This window comes from Ammospiza nelsoni, chromosome 8, assembly GCF_027579445.1.
Source record: "Ammospiza nelsoni isolate bAmmNel1 chromosome 8, bAmmNel1.pri, whole genome shotgun sequence".
Taxonomy (NCBI): domain Eukaryota; kingdom Metazoa; phylum Chordata; class Aves; order Passeriformes; family Passerellidae; genus Ammospiza; species Ammospiza nelsoni.
The window spans coordinates 31,995,435-32,020,218 of NC_080640.1; the positions used below are offsets into that span (position 1 = coordinate 31,995,435).

Here is a 24,784-nt window from a genome sequence, read left to right on the forward strand (position 1 = left end):
TCAGCCTTAGCAGTTAAATCAACATTTCAGAGCAGCTAAACTGCCCCAACCAGACCAGGCTGGCTGCTTTCTGCTCCAGGAGCTTCCTGGATTTAGCAACTTTTTGGGAAATTTCTCATCCCAAGAGCTGCTCAGCTTCCCTCCACTCCCTGCAACTTGATCCCACTGAAACTCTGTATTCACAACACTCTCTAGCAAGGAGTCTGACATGTCCCCAAGAGAGGAGTCTCAGTGCCACTGCCACTCCTTGGGATTCCAGTCCCTGCCTCATCCCACCTTTCCCAATCACAAGAATGCAAAAAAATCATTTTTTCTGGCCATGTAGCTATGTTTAAATTGCTGCCTAACAAGCTGGGAGTGTTTGCTCTCTCACAGACAGCAGGTTGGGGGAAAACTCTTCTACCCTGCAAGTAGAAGAGACTTTGGAAGTTCTTTACTGTAAATCAGCAAATACCAGAAATGTGCTTCTCCTCTGGAAGCAAAGCAGATTTTAGCTCACTAGGTTCCTCCATGATTCCTAAGATGCCACATTATGGTTTTCCAGCACATTACTAGCTGCTCCTAATTACTTACCCAGCAATATCCAGTGGAAATTTGGGGGAGAAAAGCTGACTGCAAACTGTTCCATAAAACAAAAAAATAATCTGGTTATGGACGCCAGTAATTTTTCATACAATGAATGGCTTGGAATGTGATATGCCAATCCAAATGAACATTTAAATCTGACATGTTGCCCCACTCCATCCCACTCCTGGCCATCAGCTCTGTTTGAGGTCCTTGTTCCCACTGCACTTTTCCCCATGGCTGCATTCCACTCCAAGGGTAAAGGTTGCCTGTAAGCACTTTGAACAGTATATGAAAAGCTTTGTTTATCCAAAAATATTTTAGCTCTGAGAAACATTAAAGCAAGATGTAGATTTCAGCATTTGCACAGCAAAGAACTGCAACTCCTACAGACACAGCCAGAAACTTTTTTTTTTCCTTAAGGCTTTCCAGCTATGAAGGATTATCTTGTTAAAGCAAAGCCACAAACAAAAAGTGTCATCTTTTAGTAATGGGCTGCAAAGGGTTGTCACAGCAAGGCTGTAATTTCTGTCTTGCTCACTTGTTCGGAGCAGATAATTGATCAAACAGCAGGAAAAACCTGAGGGTGCAGCAGGGAAACCAAAACTTATGGGGTCTTCCCCAGTAAGCAGCTCTAGAGAACCACTATGAAAATAAAGGGAATTTCCCTGCAGCCTGGCCCACAATTTCCTTTACAGGAGTGAAATCCCGCCAGCCTGAAGCCCTAAAACACTCATAGCCACCTTAAAACACAGCTTTGCCCCGAGCACTCGGCAAGGCTGCTGTTTAAAACAAGAGGAATCAAGCACAGTGGTCACCAGAGACATCAAACAACAATCACAATTCAGCTGATCCCAGTTATCCCAGGACTGCAGGACAGGAATATTTAGAATGTTATTGCCTAAAAGCAGCTCGTTTTCCAGCTCAAAGCTCTTCTCATTTGCAGCAGACACAATCCCTGTTTCAGCAGAGGAAATTAAATGTGCTGGACCCTGTTGCTCATCCTGCTGAGCCTGGGGAATTCTTTGGGAGAGGAAGGGGACATTTATCTCCCACCCCACTGGTTCTGGAGCAGTTATCAATTAGTGCATTTTCCTGGGCTGAATCCTTATCTCTCTCTACAGGCTCACCACCCAGAGCTCCAGATCCATGTTTTTCTTGGGATATGGTTTGGTTGTTTTCCTCCTGCCAGGGAATTCCCAACCAGCAGCTGGTTCTGCACCAGCTCCTTACATCCATTAACTGCCTAATTAATTAATGGACTTACCTCTTTCTGCTGCAACAGTAGAATTAACCAAGTGTAAACACAAAAAAACCCCACACAGACCTTCACTTACTCCTGCTGTCTTCCAAGCTGGAATTTGCCTGGTGTGATTTTAAACCAGACTTTATTTCCCTTTTTTTTTTTCCTTACACCTGAGAGAAAAGTAGACACACCAGGCATGCAAAGTGCCAAAATTAGCTGGTTTGCCTAAATGCAACACACCAACCCAGCTGCAGCACTTCCTGAGGTACAGACTACACAGTCAGCAAGTCACACAAGATCCTCAGTGCTTAAAGAGAAAAAAGGAGGGGAAAGAACTGTTTTACACCTCTGAGAGCACTGGAGGGGCAGAAAGGCAGGCTTGTAATTCACCAAAAGGCTCATTCAGCACCACCATCACCTGTAAAAAGGGGATCCCTCCCCCTCTTTGTCCAAAGACACTTTCCAAAGCTGTGGAAAGTAATTCTGAGCCACACAGAAGCCATGAGGCAAGAGGCACCATGTCGCAGACAACTTTCATGAAAAATCCTTTCCTTAGGATTTTTCCTCCTGAGAAGCTGAGAGGCCTCAGGAACAAAATGCAAACAATGATTATCTGCTGCTGTGGAATGCAACAGGTGCATCTGTGATTGGTCTCATAGAGTTGTTTCTAATTAATGGCAAATCAGTCAGCTGGCTCGGGCTCTCTGTCCAAGATAGAAACTTTTGTTATCATTCTTTCTTTTTCTATTCTTAGCCAGCCTTCTGATGAAATCCTATTCTATTTCTTCTATTCTTTTAGTATAGTTTTAATGTAATATATATAATAAAACAATAAATCAAGCCTTCAGAAACATGGTGTTAGATGCTCATCTCTTCCCTGATCCAAGAACCCCTGTGAACACGGTCACAGCTGGGACAGCTGCCAGCTCAAACAGAGATTTCTGTCCTTGCTGCCAAAGCACAAAGAGCAACAGGCAGAGCTGCCCTGGACCCAGAATTTAATGTCAACACTAAAGCAGACAAGTTGGAATACCTTCCAACAAGTGACCTTCAGGCCTCACTGTGCACTCCATTTCTTCTCCAAACAGCAGTGGAGTGACACAAGTGTCCCCATGAAGCCATCAGCGTGGCACAGGCAGAGCAAACCCAGCACAGTGCCCTTCTGTGGTGACAGAGCAGCCCATGGCCACCTCACCTCACCTGAGACCTCTCCAAACCACTGCACAGCAAATAAATCTGTCCCTTCCCTTTCAGAGATCTACAAGGGTTATCCTCACCTCAGGGAAACTCTAACAACATTTTTGCCTTGTCTAAATCCTGGGGTTTTTTTTCAATTTGGGGTGTGGATTAAGAGCAGGCCAGAGAGCAGAGCTGGGTCCCAGCTGGGTGGTGACAGCCTGCACTGCTCAGCCCCAGCAGAAAATCTCTCAGCACAGAGAGTGTGTGTGTGTACACAGCAATAAAACCTGAAATCAGTGATGCTGTCTCATTTCCCACTCCTCTGCACAACACTATTTATTTTTAGGTCATAACTCCTGATGCAGGATGGAAAGAAGGGCACAACAGCTGCAAGCAAACCGAAAATAAGCCATTTCCACTTGATGTTTTGTTAAAACAGCTACACCTTCACCTCACACTGAGTATTTCTGGAGCCAGGATTTGTCCTGGCACATGGATGTCACCTTCTCATGTGGCTTCCCAGCAGGCACAGAGCCTGTCACCATCCCAACAGCTGTGCCGGGGGAGGGTCAGGTAGGACATCAGTGCAGTATGGGTAAATGAAGGTGTATAAAATGTAATCTTAGCCCCTAAAGAGTTGCAGCTGAGCCAATTAAAGATTAGGAGCAGGCCTGATGTTAACAGGCCACAGCTGTAGCCAATAAGAACAGTGATATAAAAGAGTGGATTGGTGGGAACTGCAGTCAGTGCTTATGGGAAACATCAAGGAGGCACAAAACTCTGGCAATATGGAATCCTTGCACTACAATGATAACAGAACTGTTGATATATAAGACAACAAGTGGTGGCTCCTGACATGATTCAGGTCTAAACTATATTGCCATGTGGATTCGGTAGAAACAGATTTGAATACTAAACTATTGGCAAAATCTATCAATTACAGCTATTAATGTTTGTTAAAGTACTTTGTAAACTGAGGAAAGCTACAAAACTGAACTAATGTTTTAAATATATACGTATTTGTACAATAATATGTTGTTTGAACATTTGGGTAACTCTTAGCTCTAAATGAAATGCATAAATGTGTCATAATGGTAATTTATTTGAATATGTCCTTCTAGAAATGCTGTAACTCTTTAATTAGAAGAAAAAGGGGGAATTGTAGGGGGATACAGTATGGGTAAATGAAGGTGGTATAGAATGTAATCTTATCCCCTAAAGAGTTGCAGCTGAACCAATTACTAAAGATGAGGAGCAAGGCTGATAACAGGCCACAGCTGTAGCCAATAAGAACAGTGGTATAAAAGAGTGCATTGGTGGGCACTGGAGTCAGATGGTTACTGCAAGGACCAGGAAGAGTCAGTGCTTAGAGGAGCTGCCTATGAGAAACACTGAGGAGGTATGAAGCTCTGGTGATATGGAATCCTGGCACTATAATGATAATAGAACTCTTAATATAGAAGACAACACACCAGGAGGAGTTTCTTCCTGGAAAGGGTGAGCAGGGAGGTCACTCAGTGCTGGTGACAAGGTGGGGATGGGGTACAGCTTGGACTCTGTGGTCTGGGAGGTGTTTTCCAACCTAAATGCATCTGGGAGCTTTGTGAGCTACAGCAAATTCTGCTTTTTCTTTTTTTTTGTCCCTTGCTTCATAGGGAAAGAACAGGATTGAACAAGCTGGGTCAGGTGTGGGGGAGGAATATTGAGCAGGTGACTCCTGAGCAGGGAAATGTCTGCTGTGAGGAGCCAGAAGTGAGTGAAACTCCTTTCCAAGCCACCAAACCCAACACACCACATCAGAACAAGAGCTGACAGGGAGACTTGGGCAGCAAATCCTGCACAAGGCAGGAAAACAGAGCTGAAGAAAATTCAGCAGACTGATTTTTGCCCTGCCCATCAGCAAGCACAGCTCCTCCTGGAGCATCTCTCCTGCTGGAGAGCCCATTGTCACCTCAGACAGCCAGCAAGGAAGGGATGCACACCCAGAAATGCCTCAGCAGCCTGAAGCGCTGCTGCAGCTCCTTCCTCCCCTCTCTCACAGCTTTTCATTTCTTAAATGTATCAAGCACATCTCACAAGCCTCTCACAGCCACTTAAAGCCAGGGGTTAAGTGCAGCTCAAGTGAGGCAGCATTTCTGCTCTTACACTCCAATTGTCTCACGTGTTGCTTTTCCTGTTGGTGCCACAGGCATCAGAGGCAAGCAGGAGGAGCTGGAAGGCAGCAAGTGCAGGTACAGGCACAGAAAACAATTCCAGAGTGGCTCTGCACAGGTTGGGAGAGCTTTATTCTCCCAAATCCCACAAACTGAGCCTGTTCCCTGGCTGTCCAGAAGCAGGAGATGTGCTCTCCATGTACTGGGAATGTTTTATTCTCCCCAGTCCCACAGACAGAGCCTGGTCCTTGAGAGTCCAGAGGCAGGGGATGTGCTCTGCAGGTGCTTGAAGGGCTTTATTCTCCCAAATCCCACAACCAGAGCCTGTTCCCTGGCTGTCCACAGACAGAGGATGTGCTTTTCATGGGCTGGGAGTGCTTTATTCTCCCAAATCCCACAAACAGCCTGTTCCCTGAGTATCCAGAGGCAGGGGATGTGCTCTCCAGGTGCTTGAAGGGCTTTATTCTCTCAAATCCCACAAACAGAGCCTGTTCCCTGAGTGTCCAGGGGCAGGGGATGTGCTCTCCATGTGCTAGGAGTGCTTTATTCTCCCCAAATCCCACAAACTGAGCCTGTTCCCTACAAACAGAGCCTGTTCCCTCAGTGTCCAGAGGCACGGGATGTGTCTTCCTGTGCTGGGAGTGTTTTATTCTCCCAAATCTCATAAACAGAGCCTGTTCCCTGAGTGTCCAGAGCAGGGAATGTGCTCTCCAGGAGCTTTATTTTCCCAAATCCTACAAACACAGCCTGTTCCCTGGGTGTCCAGAGGCTGAGGATGTGCTCTCCAGGTGCTGGCAGTGCTTTATTCTCTCATGGCAGGTGAGCAGCAAAGCTCTTGCCAGGACATCACACCCAGGGAGGGACCACAGACCTCAAATTCCCAGCAAGGCTTTGCCCCACACATCAAATTCAGCAGGAACATTTCCTCTCCTGGGTAAAGAGATTCTTCTGGCCACTGCAAAGAAAGCACAAATGAGCCACCTGCACACAAGGAATCCAAGCTGGGATTGCACTTGATTCATTACAAGATGACACCTGTGCCAATCAGCAGTGTGTTTAATTAGTAAAAAGCAGCTGTAAGAGCAGCAATTGCTCTGTGCTAACCATCCACACCTCCCCAGACTGATGGAAAAAACCTCCAAACCTCAGGAAGAGATTTTAAACAGGCTTGACACCAACATTAACAAGTTGCTGGAGTTGAGAGGTCATTCCTGTGGAAGAACAGCACAATGTGTCCATAAATAAACTAACTCGACAAAACAAGTACAGCTGAGCCCTAAGGAAGCAAAATAAATTAAACAAATTGAAACTTCCAGCTACACAAGTTATGTCAACTTTCAGAGGTTCCCATAGACTGCAGCAGAAATTTGTTTCATGTGAAAAAATCTTTTCAGAGGTTTTTTACCCTCTGTCCTGACCTCAAAGGCATCAACTTGGAGAAGGAATTTAACTTGGAAAAGGTATTTTCTGCACAACACACCCCTGCCAGGCTGCAGTAATTGCTTTTTAATCTTGCTTCTTTCAGGCATTGCTGCAATAATCCTCCTGTGCAGGTAAACAAATGGTAAGGGATGGAATTTCCCAGGATTTGATGGGTGTACAGGTAGAAATTCCATATAAAAAGAAATATATCCAGGAGAGTACTCTGTTAGCTAAGGCTCTGCCTTCCTCATGGAAAAATCCCTTTGGGACACGCAAACCTGGCCGTGCACTCTCAGCATGAGATCTGGCACCTGGCAGGGGCACTTGGCTGGAATTCCACAGCTTTTCCTGGAATTCCTCAGCTTTTCCTAGAATTCCACAGCTTTGCTGGAATTCCTCAGCTTTCCTGGAATTCCTCAGCTTTTCCTGGAATTCCCCCCATACCCCCAGCATCAACAGCTGCAATAAGTGAACACACACTTTCATTTTGAGCAGAATCAGATTGTGATTTAACTCTGACCCCTTCAGTCCCATCCATCCCACCCCAAAGTTTTCACACTTGGTTTTGGTATTTCAGCAGGAGCTGCCTTCCCCTTTTTTCTCCTGAAAGTTTCTGTGGTAAATTTTGACACTCAGTTACCAAACTGTGGCTTTTGAAAGAATCACAAGTTCCCTAAAGAAACCAAAATACTGGATTGGAACAGAGGGGAGGGAATTCCCTGCTGTGGTTTGCTCCTGTTAAAACACCCAGCTGGGAGGCTGAAGGCTGCACCTGCACAGATGTGAGGGATTAATTAATAATATCTTCCAAACAAGTTTGTGAACAAGGAAAACAGAACTGGCTTTTGCACTACTTCCCTTTTTGAGAGGCCATTTCCTGCAAAGCATCCTTTACTCAAGTTTTCCATCAGCTTTGTAAATGCCAAACAGACTCTTCCAGCTTCAACATTCATCAGATGATTTATGAAAGGTGCAAAAGCAGGAAAGAGAAAAACTGAGCTCCACAAATTTGCAAATTTGACCTGAACAAAGCAACAGAATTTTGCTAAAAATTAGGAGAAAATAAGGTGGAAAATTGAGCTAAATCTTCCATAAAATGGGAAAGTGCTGCAGACAAATCCTGTGCTCAGGAGCAAGGAGTCACTATTAGCAGAAAAGAGCTTCCTGGAATGCAGAGATGCCTTGTTCAAAAGGGATAACAGGAACACAACAGCAAGAGGAGCACTGCATAAAACCACCAAAGTCATCAAATAACCAAACCCATTTAAAAATGGCTGCTTGTCCTCATTTCTGTGGGGATTGATTGTCTGCTTTCAGTTCCCAATGCAAGCAAGAAATTTAAGCTCCCTCATCCTCAGAAATACCAGCAGAACAAGATATCCCATTTCTCAGCTAAAGAAACTTTTCTATTGCAGATGTGACGAGCCAGCTGACCTCATATCTGGCAAAATGCAGTTTCTGGATCCACCTCTGCAAAACTGGACACACCTCAGCATCAGGAATCTGTTCCATCCCTCTAAGAGCCATCTGCGATATCTTGGGGCTCTGGCCAAACAATTAATTCCTCCTAATTGCTGGAAGGGGACCACCCTTAACTGGAATTGCAGCCAGCTCTCCCTCCCTGCCCTGCCCTTGGGGGGATGCTGAGCCCTGACTCCAGCTTCAGGCACTGTGCTGGGAAAAGCAGCTTGGAAATGGGATCCTGGAGGGGAACATGCAGGAGATGTCCTGTAGGACAAGCAGGACCTGGCACAGGGACCCCTTGGAAATGGGATCCTGGAGGGGAACATGCAGGGGGATGTCCTGTAGGACAAGCAGGACCTGGCACAGGGACCCCTTGGAAATGGGATCCTGGAGGGGAACATGCAGGGGGATGTCCTGTAGGACAAGCAGGACCTGGCACAGGGACACCTGTGACCTGGGAGGGAGCAGCACTTGGAAATGGGATCCTGGCTGCACTTCTGGGGGTGAACATGCAGGGGATGTCCTGTAGGACAAGCAGGACCTGGCACAGGGACCCCTTGGAAATGGGATCCTGGAGGGGAACATGCAGGGGGATGTCCTGTAGGACAGGCAGGACTGGCACAGGGACACTGGGACCTGGCATCAGCAGCACTGGGATGCCTCCAGCTCCATCCTGGCTCACCACAGGAGCTTGGGGAGAGGGCAGACACATTTCCTGACACCCTGCAGGGTGAGGATCCTCCCTCCTCTGCCCTGCAGCTCTGCTCGGCGCTCTGGTTCTTAAACAAAGGGAAGGAAGTGTGGCAGAGCATCCTCCCTGCCCCCACAGCCCACACTTGGAGAGGTGTCCCAATCCTCACAATCCTAAACTCTGAGGAGTGTTCCAATCCTCTCCAACCCCACACTTGGAGAGGTGTCCCAATCCCCACAATCCTAAACTTTGAGGGGTGTCCCAATTCCCACAAACTACTTTGAAGGGGTGTCCCAGTCCCCACAATTCCACACTTGGAGGGGTATTCCAGTCACCACAGTCCTAAACTTTGAGGGGTGTCCCTGTCCCCACAATCCTGAACTTTGAGGAGTGTCCCAATTTCCACAACCCACTTGGAAAGGGTGTCCCAGTCCCCACAATCCCACATTTTGAGAGTGTCCCAATCCCCACAACCCCACACCTGGAGGGGTGTCCCTGTCCCCACAATCCTAAACTTGGAGGGGTGTTCCAATCCCCTCAATCCTAAACTTGGAGGGGTATCCCAATTCCCCCAATACACTTGGAGGGATGTCCCTGTACCCCACAACCCACACTTGGAGAGGTGTCCTAATCCTCACAATCCTAAACTTGGAGGGAGGTCCCAATTCCCACAATCCTGAACTTTGAGGGGCATCCCAATCCCCACAAACCACTTTGAAGGGGTGCCCCAGTCCCCACAATCCTGAATTTTGAGGGGTATCCCAATCCCCACAATCCTAAACTTTGAGGGTGTCCCTGTCCCCCAGAATCCTAAACTTTGAGGGGTGTCCCAGTTTCCCTGGAAGAGTGTCCCAATCCCCATATTCCTGCACTTGGAAGGATGTCCCAATCCTGCATTTTGAGGAGTGTCCCAATGCCCACAGTCCTGCACTTGGAAATTTGCTCAACAAACCGACAGGGGAAAGGATGAAAAACAACTTGGTGACACAACCCAGCTGCAGAAAGGGGAGCTGAAGTCCCAAAAGCAGCAGAAGGTTCTGCCCAAGGTGTGTCAGTCCATTCCCACCAGGGAAGCTCTTTTCTGCTAATAGTGACTCCTTGCTCCTGAGCACAGGATTTGTCTGCAGCACTTTCCCATTTTATGGAAGATTTAGCTCAATTTTCCACCTATCAAATACAGACACAGATCTTCCTACACAGGATTTAAGATGGACTGACACACCTTGCAAAAGCAGTTTAATTAAGGGAAAAATAAAATATCCTCCATAAGCTGTGATACAAAAGAAAAATCAACACAGCCCCTAAATTTCTGACGCTGACCTCACCAAGCTGAAGAAGGCTTCGTTTCCTTCTTCAGCACATTAAAAATCCAATTTATGCTCCAATGACTGAATCACCACTTGTTACAAACCATCTACATCACTTTCATCCCCTCCCTGAAGTTTCTAGGAAATTCACTGCATCTGCACATGACAGGAGAGTCCAAGTCTGACCAACATTCCTGCACGCTGAGCACAGGGAACAGCACACACTGACAGGGGGCTGACCTGCCAAAGGCAGCTGCTGTGAAATGCCACATTCCCCTGTCCCCAAAAACCCCAAATGCAGCACAGGGGCCCCAAAGCAGGGCAGGACCTGGGGCTCACAGGACAGGACAGGGTCTGTGGAGGTGGGGATGGACACCAGGAGGTGGGGATGGACAGGGGGAGGTGGCAGTGGGGACGAGGAGGTGGGAATGGACACCAGGACATGGCAGTGGACACCAGGAGGTGGGAATGGACAGGGGGAGATGGGAATGGACACCAGGACATGGGAGTGGACACCAGGACATGGGAGTGGACATGAGGAGGTGGCAGTGGACACCAGGTCATGGGAATGGACACCAGAAGGTGGGAACGGACAGGGGGAGGTGGGAATGGACACCAGGATATGGCAGTGGGCACTAGGACATGGGAGTGGACATGAGGAGGTGGGAATGGACAGCAGGAGGTGGCAGTGGGCACCAGGACATGGCATTGGACACCAGGACATGGGAGTGGGCACCAGGAGGTGGCAGTGGGCACCAGGACATGAGAATGGACAGCAGGAGGTGGCAGTGGACACCAGGACATGGGAATGGACACGAGGAGGTGGCAGTGGATACCAGGTCATGGGAATGGACACCAGGAGGTGGGAATGGCCACCAGGATATGGCAGTGGGCACCAGGAGGTGGGAATGGACACAAGGAGGTGGAGATGGACACCAGGACATGGGAATGGACACAAGGAAGTGGCAGTGGGCACCAGGACATGGGAATGGACACGAGGAGGTGGCAGCGGGCACCAGGAGGTGGGAATGGACAGGGGGACATGGGAATGGACACAAGGAGGTGGCAGTGGGCACCACGACATGGCAGTGGACACCAGAAGGTGGCAGTGGGCACAGAGGAACAGCAGGCAGACCAGTCCAGGAAAGGCACAAGGACTGCTCCCAGAGGTGATTTCCAAGTGGGTGACTTTATCTGCATTTCTGAGCCTTGCACAAACGCCCCTCACTCTGATGCCAAGAGGCAGCACCAGAGGTGTTAAACCAAACCTGGGAATATTTGCAAAGTCATGCTGAGAATACTTGTATTAAAGATTGTGCTGCACATCAACACTGCCATGGAGGAATTATTTAAGTCCACAGCTCTGGAAGCACCTAAGAAAGTGTCCAGATAAGGAATAGCTCTGCTCCTTCTCCTTCCCTTCCCACTTGTCTGAGGCACTGCAGGAACGGTGCTGCCCTCACCCTGCCACTGTAAATCATAGCAATAAAAACCCCAATTAAAGCCAAAAAGGGACTTTGCTCAAGACAATCAGGCAGGACAATCTGTCTTCTAAGGGCCTCACTTGAACACTTCATTTTTTCAAAAGTCCAGCCCAAATAAAATAAGTAGGTTATTAAGCACTCAGCAGCTCCTTCACATAAATGTCCATGGAGTAATTCAGTGCTTTTATGAAAAAGGAAATGTTTTTAAACCAGACCAGGAAAGGAAACAAATCCTCAGAACCAGAAGATAATATTGCATCCAGAGAAGCCACTACAGAAACCATTCCTCTTTTTATTTATTTTAACTCTTCACCCACTTTTAAGGCTATAAAAACAGCAGCACCAGCATGTTCAGCTCTCCAAATCCTTCTCCTGTCACTCTGCAGTGTCTGTGGAAACAAATGGACTTTTCATCCCTTCCAGCTGAAGTTTGTGGGGCTTCTTCCACGACCACCAACACCACACAGACAAAAGGGTGCAACAACCACAATTTCTCCCTCAAGCATTGCTCCAGCACCCCCAAATCCAGCAATCCCAGGCAAAGAGACTCCACAACACCTGAGTATCTCTTCCCAACGGGGAGTAACTGAACAGGGAACAGCCTGGTGTGCATATGTTACACTGGAAAATACCCCACAAGCTGCACTGGGCTCTATCCCAACTATCCTAATTTAGGGCAGTACTGGAAGCAAGCAAATCTGAGCATTTCCATCCTGTCACTGCACTGGCTGCTCACCACCAGCAAGTGTCCTCCCAAAAGCAAGACCCACTTCAGCTCAGCCCACTGCAGACCCTCAGCTGCCTCTTTTATTTTTAAATAAAAATAAAGCTGCCTTTTTTAGCTTTTAAATAAAAATAAAACTCAACAATACCTCAGTCCCAAGCACAAAACTTGCTGACACAGCTGACAGAGTCACTGCAGAAGTTACTCCAGTTTAGGGGTGCAGAAAATGTCATGAAAGCTTTGCATGAGCCAGACCTAAAAGAAGATTACTGATATATCTTGTGCTGCTGTTTCCCTCAATGCTGTTATTTCCCTCTTGATAAGGCCCCACCTGCCTGGCAAACCACAGAGCCTGTCTCCAAAACCTCATGGAGCACCCTTTAAATGTGGAATATGATTAGAAGGTGAGGGAAGAAAAGACTGCTCTTTAACAGCCATGAATTAAATCAGCCCAGAAAGCTCCCTTGGAACAGATGAGCCCCAAGCTTGGGTTTGAAAGCAGAGGTTGAGTGATAGGGATCAGAGGTGACAGTGCCAGGGTGGGAACCTCTCTCTGCCTGCCACAAGCCACCCTGCCACCACAACCACTCCCTCACAGGGAACACAGCGGAGTTCCAGGCTGGGAAATTCAACAGTGAGCACAGAACCATCCCATCCTGCCTTGGAAGGGACCCTCAAGGTAATCTCTGATGAGTTCAGAACCCAGAGTTTGGAACCTGCACCTTGCAAAGGCTGGGATCTCTGTGTCCCCACAGCTGCCTGTGTCAGAGCACACATCCAAACCCCTTTTACAAGGTGTCTCTATGAATACAAGGCTCCCACCCCATCATACTCATGGTGAAAAGTGCAGCAAGACAGAGGCAGGCAAAGCTTGAGCCACGTCACAATTTCTGGGAAGCTCAGAGCAGAAGGGCCAAGCTCTCCCTGGGTTATTATCCCATGCCTGGGTTATTATCCAATCTTCAAATAAACACCAGTCATTAATTTATGAGCATGACATCACATCCTGCAGGCTGGATTTCAACACACAGCCATGACAGTGCAAGCACGTGAAGAAATACAGCATTCCCCAGGAGTTCTGATCTGCTTTCCAATCTTTTACCTTGGAAAGACCTAAATGATGTCCTGAACATGGAAACAACATCCTCAGGGAGTTAATAAACAGAAATCAAAACAATCTATGAGATCAATCAACATTTTCTAGAGTGGACAATTATTTTAAATATTTGCTTATATCCAGCTACAAATGGGCAGCATTAAAGCACAATTACAGTGTGAGGGTGGATTACAAAGTTATGAGGTTAAAGGAGATTGTTTGCATTAACAGGAAGAATCATAAAAGGATTTCAGAGTGGAAGCCACTCAATAAAGTGGCCAAGGAAATTCCCTGCAGACAGTTATGAATGATGCTGCTCAATTCCCTCCATGAGTTAAGGAGCAGCAGTCAGAAATTAAGACAGCTAAGGAGTAGTTCATTAAGAACATCAGCTCAGCTGGCCAGGCTCAGAGGAGAAAACAGCAAATGGCCTTTAGTGCATCAATCTGGAGCACCTGGATCCAATATCAGCTGGGTCTCAGGTTCCCTCTGCTCCCCTGGCACTGAACCAAGCCTGCAGGGATCTCCCTGCACCAGCTGGGAATCCCTCTCCCCATCTCCTTCTTTGGGTATTTTCAAACCCCAGTGGGACCCTGAGAAACCTGACATTTCTTTGGGGTTAGGCCTGCTCAGAGGAGGAAGTCACATAGATTTGCCTGTGGTTTGTGATTGTCACCTCCACAAGTGTTCTCCCAGCCACTTGCACTTCCTCAACCCTGAACTCTGGCTTTCCCTCTCAAAAACATTTCAATTCTTGGACACAAGACATGTGGCTGGATGGGTCTGGGTCTTCTCAGCACAGACACTCTGAACAAACCATCAGAACTCAAATAATCCCCTTCTGATAAATGTGCTGAGGGCTCTGGTTTTGTTTTTAAAATGGCTTTTGATAACCCATCTATTTATGTTTTGAAAGGGAGAAAAAATGAATTAGGAAATTGCACAGGCACAAAAACAAAGGCAATATCTGACAAAGAGTTTTGTTAATTTGTGGGTAATTGCTCATTACTGCAAAAAAAGGTTTTTGCAGTGTTTCATGGAGAGCAGATAAGAACCCCCAGCCCATTACTGAGTATTGCTTTTGGCAAAGGGTGGATTCCATTAAACAGGGATCCTGCCATGCCTAAAGCACCCAGGGAAAGGGAACAATGTGTTCTGTCGAGTCATTTAGCAGGGATCTTCATGTGCTTGCACTCTCCCTTCTCTGTCCCCTCTTGCCTTGTTCACAGCTCTGCTTTGGGCATCACCTCCCCCTCTCTGCCTCTGCTGAGCACCCCAAACTTCAGCCCTTGGGAACATGGGTGTCCTCTCCCTTCCTCTAGGTCTGGGTTACTTTCTCATTCCACTAAAAATGTATTTAACATCCCTCAGACCACTGGCACTCCGAGCTCACCCTCAAGTGCTGGATTTTCCTTCCCAGTTAAAGCAAGTGGGTTTTGAGTTCTGGTGCATCACAGAATCCCAGAATGGTTTGGGTTGGGAGGGACCTTAAAATCCAACCAGTGCCATGGCAGGGACACCTTCCATTGTCCCAGGCTGCTCCAAACTCCATCCAACCTGGCCTTGGACATTTCCAAGCTCTGCCCAACCTGGCCTTGGACACTTCCAAGCCATGTTCAACCTGGCCTTGGACACTTCCAAGCTCTGTCCAACCTGGCCTTGGACATTTCCAAGCTCTGTCCAACAAGGCCTGGGACATTTCACTATTTTTGTGGCTGCCAGGACTGAAGGAGGACACCCTGGAGTGCTCCCTTTGGGAACAGCTCACCACTCACATGGCCAAGCAGGTATTCCAGCAGCAATCACCCTCAAGGCACTTTCAAGGTCTTTTTCATCATCCTAACAGCAGAGCCATTTTTAAGCCTTTCAAATAGCTTTAAATTAACTTTCCCTGAGAAACTTTGCCAGAGCAATATAAGCTGGCTGTGTAAAACTCCAGGCAGGGACACACAGAAGACAAAGAGCAGAGCTGAGAGAGGAGGAGGAGGAGGAGACACTGGATTTTGATGGAGCTGTTTCATTACTATGTAGATTCAAAGCCATTCCTGCAGTTACTGGAGCACTACCCCAGCCCTCCTAGCAAGCAAAAATCTATTTTGTGTACAAATAGGGCTTTTACAGCTCTGGCACAGTGCTCGACTGCAGAGTCAAACTTTTCAATGCCTGATAAGATTTTACTTGAAAGTGGCAGGAGGGCCCATGCCAGGAGCCTGTATGAAATGCCAGCTCAGTGGCACAAGGTCAAAGCCTGGTATCAGGAGATTTAATGCAAGTGTTTCCAGACAAACTTCTTAAAAGCTCTGTGCTATCTAGGGAGGCACAGACTGACACACTTGGAAAGCCAAGGACCAAGCTTTATGACTCTTTTCCAAGCCAGGGTTATTTCTGTAACACTTTACCTCACAAAAAGCACAGCAGTAGGGTCTCCTTTTCTGTGCCTAGCCAATCCTTGGGTATTTGGCTGAAGTTAAGCATAAAGAAGTGTTTAAGGCCACAGTTTCTGTTTAACAGAAAAAAAAATAATTTAAAAAAAAAACACAGAAAACATCAATCAAACAAAAAACACCCCAGCCCCTCCCAGAACAACAAACCCTCAGGTGCAGGAGTTGCTAATATCCTGAATAAAAACCCCAGAAGACAGATACAGACAACTGAGTTTAAAGACCAACAACCCAAACAATTCACCTTTCTCCAGCAGTGCCCAAAACTATGGCTGGAGAAGCAGAAATTAAAATTGCACTGAAAGGCTCAATAATCTTTACCATTTTTAAGTATTTCAGGTTAAGTTGGTGTCAACAATGACCCTGAGCAGACGTCAAGCATTAAGACTTTCAACACTGTGGATTTTGGCAGCTGTCACCAATGTTCAAAGGGACACTAAAACCCCATCAAACCCTGATCTGTCTGCTCAGGGTCTCCCCTTCCATCTACACAAATGTTGGATTCACTCTCTCTTAAGAGCAGATTTGCAAGTGCTCCTCCACTCTCCCATTAAAGCATTTCAATTGTCTGCCTCTGCCATTTTAACAAATTCAAGTATAAGACTTTAAATTCAATTAGCACAAATCTCAGTGCTCCCAACATTAAATTTGCAAGTGACATTTAGTGGCATTCAACACACACGGAGCTAAGCTAATACACTAATGGACCAGCAAGGGAAATTGTAAAACACTCCCAATTGCAATGCTCTTTTTTAGGAAAGGAAATTCAAGGACTAGGCTGCAGTGGACAGGAGGAGATGGCAGCTATGAAAAATCCTGCAAAAGCTCTCCAGATCCACCTGCTCAGAAAAGGGCATTTTTAAGGCTCTTTCAGTCCTTCAGACGGGATTTACCTGGTTTTATTTCTGCTTCTTCCTACTTTTTTTTGATGAAGCTTAGACAGCACACCCCCACTGTGAGTTGTTCCCCAGACACAGAGAGCAGGGATAAAATTCCCAAGCCTTGTCCCACACAGCTGATAGGGATGTGACAGTGCCCTCAGCACCCAAAGAGCCAGGCCAGCAAAGCCACCTGAGCAATTCTGCTACCACACCTGGGTAAGGAATTAATTAAATTAATTAATTCCTTACCCAGCTTGCTAAGGAAGCTGCCAGTTTTCCTGCACTAGAAAAACCCAAAGCTACTGCACTTCAGAGATTCCTTTTTTGTTTCCCAACTGGTAATATGCTTTGCTTTAGTTATATTTAAACAGAAAAAGCTACCTTCAAGCAGTTTCAAAGTCAGGGAGACACAAGGCAGACCAGGCTGGGAAGTCAGAGAGAAAAACAGTCTTGGAGCATTGGCTCTAAACAGAGGGAGATTTATTTTATTGTGCATTTAACTCCAAGCAAATCAGCAAATCAGGCAAAAGCCAGGGAAGATGCTTTCCCAATAAGGATTTATTAGTGGTTTTCTTTGATTGTGGATGTGTAATGGGGCAGCAGAGCAGGACTGCAGCAGCACAAAGGAAACTCCAACAGGACATCTGCCCCACTCGAGATTTGCTCCCTGATTTGGATGAGACAACTGTAAATCCCAGCAACAGCATAACTGCATTTCTTTAAGAAACATGTTACAGTCTCCAAAATCAAGTTTTCTCTTTCCAGCTCATGATCAAGGACTATCAGAACAAAGCTCATGGGTCACTTTCTAGGAATTGGGTTTTTTTTTTCCTCCCCTCAACTACAACACCACATTTGAAAAGACCAGAAACAATACACACAAATATTTTAGAGATGTTTAAATCCCAGAATGATTTGGGTTGGAAATAACCTCAAAGACCCTCTCTTTCCACCCTACTGCCATGGGCAGGGACACCTTCCACCAAGCCCTACTACACAGTTACACCTGGCAGCTTATCAGGATGGATGCTCTTTCATGAAAAGGCAAAGTAACCTGCACCAAACACTGCCTCTGCTAAGATTTTTTAAATAATAAAATATGATGATTAAATCATCATAATCATCAAATAATAAAATATGATGATGATGAAATCATCCCAAAAAGCTGGTAGGTTTCACATGTTCCTCAGTATTTTGCATTTCCACCAGCATTTTGGGGAAGGAGAGGGACAGGATTTAATAATTAAGTTAATGATATCACACCACACACTTTGGGAATTCAAGCTGTATTAAAAGCTGGAGATTCCATGCAGAACATCAGCCCTTCCAGAGGGCTCCTGCCCCAAAAAGCCTCCAATGACACCAGAAATCCTTTGGAAAGCACTGCCAGTACCTGGGAGCTCAGTTTGTGACCACCAGATCCAAGAAACCTCTAAAAAAATCAGGTTTTTGAGCTCCTTTTGAGCTCAGCTCCACTTCAGAGCCGCACGGTTGGGTTTGATGTGCTGCACTTGAATCACGACTGAAATAGCATCAGGTGCTCTGCTCCACTTCAGCACAGAACAGCCTGGACCTACCTGGCTGGGCAGCCTCAGAAATCCCTCCTGCCCTCCAGCAGTGCCTGCAAACCTCCCCAGGGGACAGGGACCTCATGCCATGGCCAACAACAGCACCATTCAAGCATCTGTTCAGCACCCCTTTCACTTTCTGGTGATGCTACATGGATTTATTCTATCACTCAAACAGGCCCTTTCTCCAACAAGGATCTGGATTATTTCTGAGCAATTTATTTTTTTTTCCCCTCACAGGATGTCCTGCTGCCCCAATTAAAAAGCCTTTAATTCCACAACCATTCCTTAAGGCCAGGCTGAAATTGCTTTTAAATCTGAGTAAGTCCCAGGCCACCCGTATTTAGTGCACCAATTAACCAACTTTGAGTGATGCACAGAGGCAGCAGCCAGAAGAAGGAAGAACTTTTAAGTCACCATCACCCACAGTGCATGGGTTCACTTCAAGGGAACTCAAGAATTATCTAATTAAAAGTAGCCCCTATTCAATGAGTGTTGACAGAAACAATGAGATCCATGGAAAACAACAAATCACTGCCTTTAACTCTGAGCAGTCAAATAACATCCATAACACTTCCAAGTCCAGAAAATCATCCACCTATTTGGATTTATTAAATTTCTGTCACATCAAAAGCTAATTAATATGAGAGACGCTGTTCCCAGGTTGATAATGTGGAAGGAGAAAGAAGTGTAATAATTTGGGAATCAGCATTTGTTGCACAGATCACAAACACAGTCTAAAGGCATCTGAGCTGAATTTAGTTCTGCTCCACATGCCCAAAAACTCAGATAAATCACAGCAAAAAATCTCTCTGGATTTAGAGGGGGTTTATTTCCCATATTTTAAAAGCAGCCTTTACATTTTGTCTGCCACCAACCAGGGCGAATGCCCTCTCTCTCCAAACTCCACACAACTTCACAAAGCTGGAGCAATTTTAACACCCACAAAACACTACACAAAACAAACCAGAATGCAACCCCAGTACAGCATCCACTCCCCAAAAACACAAAGCCATGCCCAAACCCACCCAGATTCACAGCACCACCTCCACTGACTTCAGCCAGGTGGTTTGCACTGGTTCTGTGTTTTGCACTGCTTCACAGAAGCAAAAAAAAGGCATTTTCAGTCATGTGGACCTGGGGAAGAAGGGAGTCTGAAGGCATGAGTACAAATGCTGCTGTGACACCAGGCTGCACCATCAGCCAAAGTGACACGAGGACGTTCATCGACATCCCGGTGCTGCTCTGCTAGGAGAGCCTGCCTGCATCAGCAAGCTTCAGCAGCACCATGTCAATATGGCAGAGCTCCCGTTTTTTACAAATAATCATCTTTTTCTCTCTCTTCCCATCCTCTCTCCCTGTATTTACAGTGCCTTGAAGGCACCGAGGCACTCTTTAATGAGGTTTTCACACAAGAAAGAATAAATTAGAAACCTTGATCAAAACAGGGCCTCCAGCAGGAACACAGTACAAAGACAGCCCCATGCCTTATACACCGTGAAAAATCCAAACACTGCAGCCAGGCAGTCAGCAAACCATTCCACGAGCAAACAGGGAGCACACCCTCCTGCCGGGGTGCCCGTGATGGGGAGATCTCTCCTTTTCACCCCGGTTCTGTACATCACCAAGAGGGGGACAAAGCCATCATCCCATTGCTAAACCTGAGCCCCAGCGAGGTTGCACAGCCCCAATGGGGATGGGATGGGATGGGATGGGATGGGATGGGATGGGATGGGATGGGATGGGATGGGATGGGATGGGATGGGATGGGATGGAGCTGCTCGCACTCCCAGCAGGCACCTCCAGCTCCCTCTGGAGCAGGCAGCACCCTGCCTTTGCATCCCAGCAAGCAGAGGAGCCCGAGGCTGAGGGGAGCGGGCTCACCCCCACACTGCCACCGGAGCTAAGGGCACCAGATGTCCCGCAGAGCCTCTGGGGCAGGGAGCACCAGACCCAACGGAGGAGGGACAGACCTGGCCGGGCTGAAGGGAACAGAGCCGGTTCGTGAGGCTGAGGGGGCTGCAGAGCTCCCCGGAACCACCTGCAACCGCCCGGGCTCGGGCTCCCGGAGCTCCCCCGGGACCCGCTGCGGCCCCACGAGCTCGGGGACCCGCAGCTTCCCCCGAAGGGCTGCAGCCCCCGAACCGCGGATGCGGAGCTCCCCCGGGCACAGCACCGAGCTGCCGGGGCCGCAGCCCGGACTGGGCTCCCGGAGCACCTGCGGCCGCAGCCCCGGGCTGGGCTCCCAGAGCTGCCGTGGGCTCCCATGGCCGCAGCCCCGAGCTGGGCTCCCAGGGCTCCTGTGGGCTCCCATGGCCGCAGTCCCGAGCTGGGCTCCCATGGCCGCGGTTCCGAGCGGCGCTCCCAGCCCGGCCAGGGCTGAGCAGACCGCACCTTCGCGGTGCGCCCGGGGCCCAGATCCGCCCGTGCTGCGGGGCCGGAGCTCTGTCACACCCCCGAGCCGAGCCACCCGAAGCCCCCCCGGAGCCTGCGGGGGCCGGAGCTCTCCTCGCACCCCGCGGGGCTGCAGGGGCCGCCGCCGGGACGAGGAGCCGGAACCCGCCGCGGCACGTCCCTGCTGGGGCGGCGGCGGCCGCGTCCCCGCTGTCACCGCCGGTGTCCCGTCCCGCCGCCAGCCGCGGGCCTGCGCCGAGCCGGAGGCCGCTGCTTGGCCGCTCACTCACCGTGCGGAGCCGCGGCTCGCTGCGGGCCGGGTGGGTGCGGTCGCCGGGCGGGTCCCCGGGCGGTGCGGCGGCTCCAGCCCGCTGCCCGTGTCCCGTTTCCAGTACCCCGTTGCCGTGTCCCGTGTCCCGTGCGGCGGCCGCGGGCGGGGCGGGGGCACCGCGCGCCACGTGACCGCCGTGTCATCCCGGCCGCCATCTTGTGCCCGTCCCTCCGTGACGGGGAGCGCTGCGCCTCAACATCCCCATCCCCATCCCCATTCCCATTCCCATTCCTTTTCCCATCCCCATTCCCGTTCCTATCCCCATTCGCATCCCCATTCCCGTTGCCAGAGGGATCCACAGCTTCCCCTGCCCAGCACAGGACCAGCCCCTGCTCGCTGTGTTTTACAGAACCCCCAGGATCCCTGAGGCTGGAAAATCCCTGCCAGCCCCTGGAGTCCCAGCTGTGCCCAGTGCCCACCTTGTGCCCAGCCCAGAGCACTGAGTGCCACCTCCAGCCCTGCCTGGGACACCTGCAGGGCTGGGCACTGCAAAGCTCCCTGGGCAGCCCCTGCCAAGGCCTGAGCACCCTTTGCATGCAGAAATTGCTGCTGCTGTCCCAGCTGAGCCTCCCCTGGCCCAGCCTGAGGCCCTTTCCCCTTGTCCTGTCCCTGTTCCCTGGCAGCACAGCCCGACCCCCCCTGGCTGTCCCCTCCTGGCAGGGAGTTGTGCAGAGCCACAAGGGCCCCCTGAGCCTCCTTTACTCCAGGCTCAGCCCCTTGCCAGCTCCCTCAGCCCCTCCTGGGGCTCCATTCCCTGCCCTGGACACGCTCCAGCCCCTCCATGTCCTTCCTGCACTGGGGACCCAAAACTGGACACAGCCCTCAAAGAAGTCACCCTGAACCCTTAGGAGGGTGCCCCCAAAAGATTAAGTTCTGCCATCAGTGTAGCTTGCTCAGAGCACTTGAGGAGTAGCAGTGTGTGAGTTCTCCTCCTAAATCCATCTGGCAGCTTTCCAGTACCTATAGGAAATCCACAACCAAAATCCCCAAAAGCGGAGTGCAGGGTGTTGGAGCAAATTCTGCTACCTGCCTTTATTTCACTCTGCAGGAGCTCTACTGGCCATTGGGCTTCAGCTCTCTGTCAGTTCTGGAGCTGTGACAAGTCAGCTGTTATTAATAAAATCTCAGTTAAAATAAACTCATGGGACAATTTAGCTTCGGGACAACCCCTGAGTGTCACCATCTCCAGGCAGAAAGAGGCTCAAATTTTGTCCTGTGAGCACTAACATCCATTTCAAACTTTGTGCTTCATAAATTATGACTTCTAACACAAAACTGTTTTTTTTTTCCATGCCAAAAAGTCAAAATCATTTCCTGGTGCCCACAGAGGGGTCCCTGCATGTGCTGAGCCTGGTTCCCTGCAGGGCTGTTCCCCAGCCTGGGAAGATCTGCAAGATCTGATTAAAACTTTTCCCGTATTTCAGGCATTTTTCCAGCCAGGAGATTGTGCAGATAGCACAGCCACACATCCAGCTCCCCCTGTCCCAGGCATGGGAGGATGACAACACACACGGGAGGGACTGGATGTACCGGTGTGTTTCAGTAACACCGAGCAAGAGACATGTTTTGCTGATCTTGGCACGTAAACAAAACAAAATATAAAAAAAAAAAAAAAACCCTCGTGACATACCCCAATCAACAAGTGATTGCAGACATTACCCAGGCAAAATTAAGAATTAATTTTGAATAAATAGTAATTTATGCAGTGGGACGGGTGAAACACAAGGGTGTCCTGGGCCTCTGTAAAGAGCTGTCAGATCCTGCACTTTCTAAAAATGGAGTTGAGCCATTCTGAGAGAAAATTCTCTGTGTAATAAAATGAAAATTTAGAGCCAGTTAGTTCATTTTTTAAAGTCTGCTGTGACCTGCAGCTCCTCACAGATTTTCACCAGTGCCAGTGAAGAGTGGACAAGCTTTGTTTGACCTCAGGATCCAGGCAACAGCTTTCACCCTGTGCAAACTGGTAGTTAGGAGGGGAAATGCAGATGGAAGAGAACGGCTTTGGAGAAGGGTTCTGGAGAAGTCCAGGAGAGCGGTGCTGGGGACACCAGATGCCAACAGCTTTGATTCTGTCATCCCTGAGGAGGGATTTATTTGTGAGTAGATCTCATGCTGGTAGCTCTGTTCTGGTTTTTCCCAGGTTGATCAGGCTGGCTTGCATGAGGAAGAGTAAACCAGGAAGAACTTAGGATTAGGGAAGGCTTTTTGGGGTGCTGCTGCATCTCCCTTGGGGCAGTGGAGGGCTTGGCAATCCCAATTCCAATTTATCTTTCCATTTGCCCCCCTTGTGCGATGCCATCAAGGCAGGGGGGGTTGAGGGGGTTCCTGCTTTTCAGCAGGCGCTGTTTCCTTCCTCACTATGGTTTCTTGCCATCCCATCTCACAATGCTCTAATAGGATTAATGTTGTTGACACTTCCCTGTACAATAAATCCCCCCTTGCCGGGGTTGTTCCCCCAGGATGGGCGTTTTCCTGCAGATAATAGGAACCTGAAGCCTGTGCAAATTGCTTCCCTGGGAGCCTGACCTCCCTGTTGGGAATGACAAAGGGCCATCCAAGAGGCTTAGGAATGGCTGTCCTGAGCTGCTGCCGGGGCTTAATCCTGCTGAGCCACTGCAAACAGCATTACCAGCCCCTAAATGTGGGGGACATTCCAGCAAGGCCAGGTTGGATGGGGCTTGGAGCCCTGGAAGGTGTCCCTGCCCATGTTGGGTTTCTTCTGCTGGAGCTTGGAATAAATTGATTAATCAGAATCAATGGGAATGGATCAACAGTGAGATGCTAATAGGTCATAATCATAAGGCACTGATCAATAATCCATAAATCAATGATGTTCCAACGGAAGAGATATTTTTATTTAGAAAGGTATGTTGATTATTAGCATGCTGACACTTTATTAATGAAATAATATTCAACTAACTTAAGTAAAATTCCAATTACCTTTATCTTACCTCACTCACCATGGGTCCTTCTTTGAGGGCAGCAATGACCCCATACCCCTCATTTATGCCACCACTTGGTGACATCATTCCCCCATTGATGGTATTTATGACATCATTTCTGTGGGTTGCATCATTCATTTAGTGCCTTTATCCATGACACCATTTACACCAAACAGCACCATCAGCTCAGTGTCTTTGAGATGTCATTTTGGGATCATTTTGACCCATTAATTCAGCATCTTCACACCAAACCCTGATGTTTGATGGGGTTGTACTGACTGTGATGGTTTTAAAAGCTTTAGAAATAGAAACAGACACAGAGGTCGTTGTTCCAAATGGGAAGAGTCCCACAGGGCTTTGTCCCTGTCCCCTGATGGTAGCAAGGGCTGTTCAGAAAAAGGGAGCAGAGCAAAAAATCAGAATTAAATACATAGTGAATGGAGCTGAGCAAAAAGCACAGTGAATCCACATGCTGTGGCTTTAAGGAACTGCAGGGCAGGGCTGTTAGCTGCAGTGTAAATGGCAAAAGAGACCAAAATCCCCCTGTTCCAAAGGATGCAGGAGATCCCGATTCTGCTACTTTGTTATTCAAGCAGTGATTAATGGTGAGGTGGCGTCATCCTCTCTGATCAGGGATATTAAGCAGTGATGGGTTGCAGACAAACAGCATTAGAAATGCAAGATTGTTTCAGATCATTAGGAAAATACGTAAACTCATTTCTTTAATTAATCTGGCTTTAATGGCTGATTGCTTCTGATTAAAATAGCACGTCTGGGGGAAATGCGTCAAAATTGGAAGTAAAAGGAGAAACTCTTAGCGGAGGGAGGGCAAAAATATTTCCCCATTTAAACAGAAGAAAGAAAAATGAAGTGTGGAAGATGGTAAAAGAAGGAAGA

General features: G+C 48.3%; 1 protein-coding gene across 5 annotated transcripts in view; it reads right to left on the reverse strand.

Moving 5' to 3' along the window:
- Positions 1-21,037, reverse strand: part of SGMS1 (sphingomyelin synthase 1) — a 96,666-nt gene extending 75,629 nt beyond the window's left edge. For 2 of the 5 annotated variants that reach the window (XM_059476607.1, XM_059476600.1), the window contains exon 1: positions 20,905-21,037. The gene's annotated coding sequence lies outside the window, so the exon portion shown is untranslated. Of the gene's footprint in view, positions 1-573; positions 620-1,307; positions 1,894-15,729; positions 15,831-20,904 lie in introns of those variants that run through there. The other 3 variants (XM_059476601.1, XM_059476604.1, XM_059476605.1) reach the window with 3 other exon arrangements.
- Between the last annotated feature and the right edge of the window lie 3,747 nt (positions 21,038-24,784).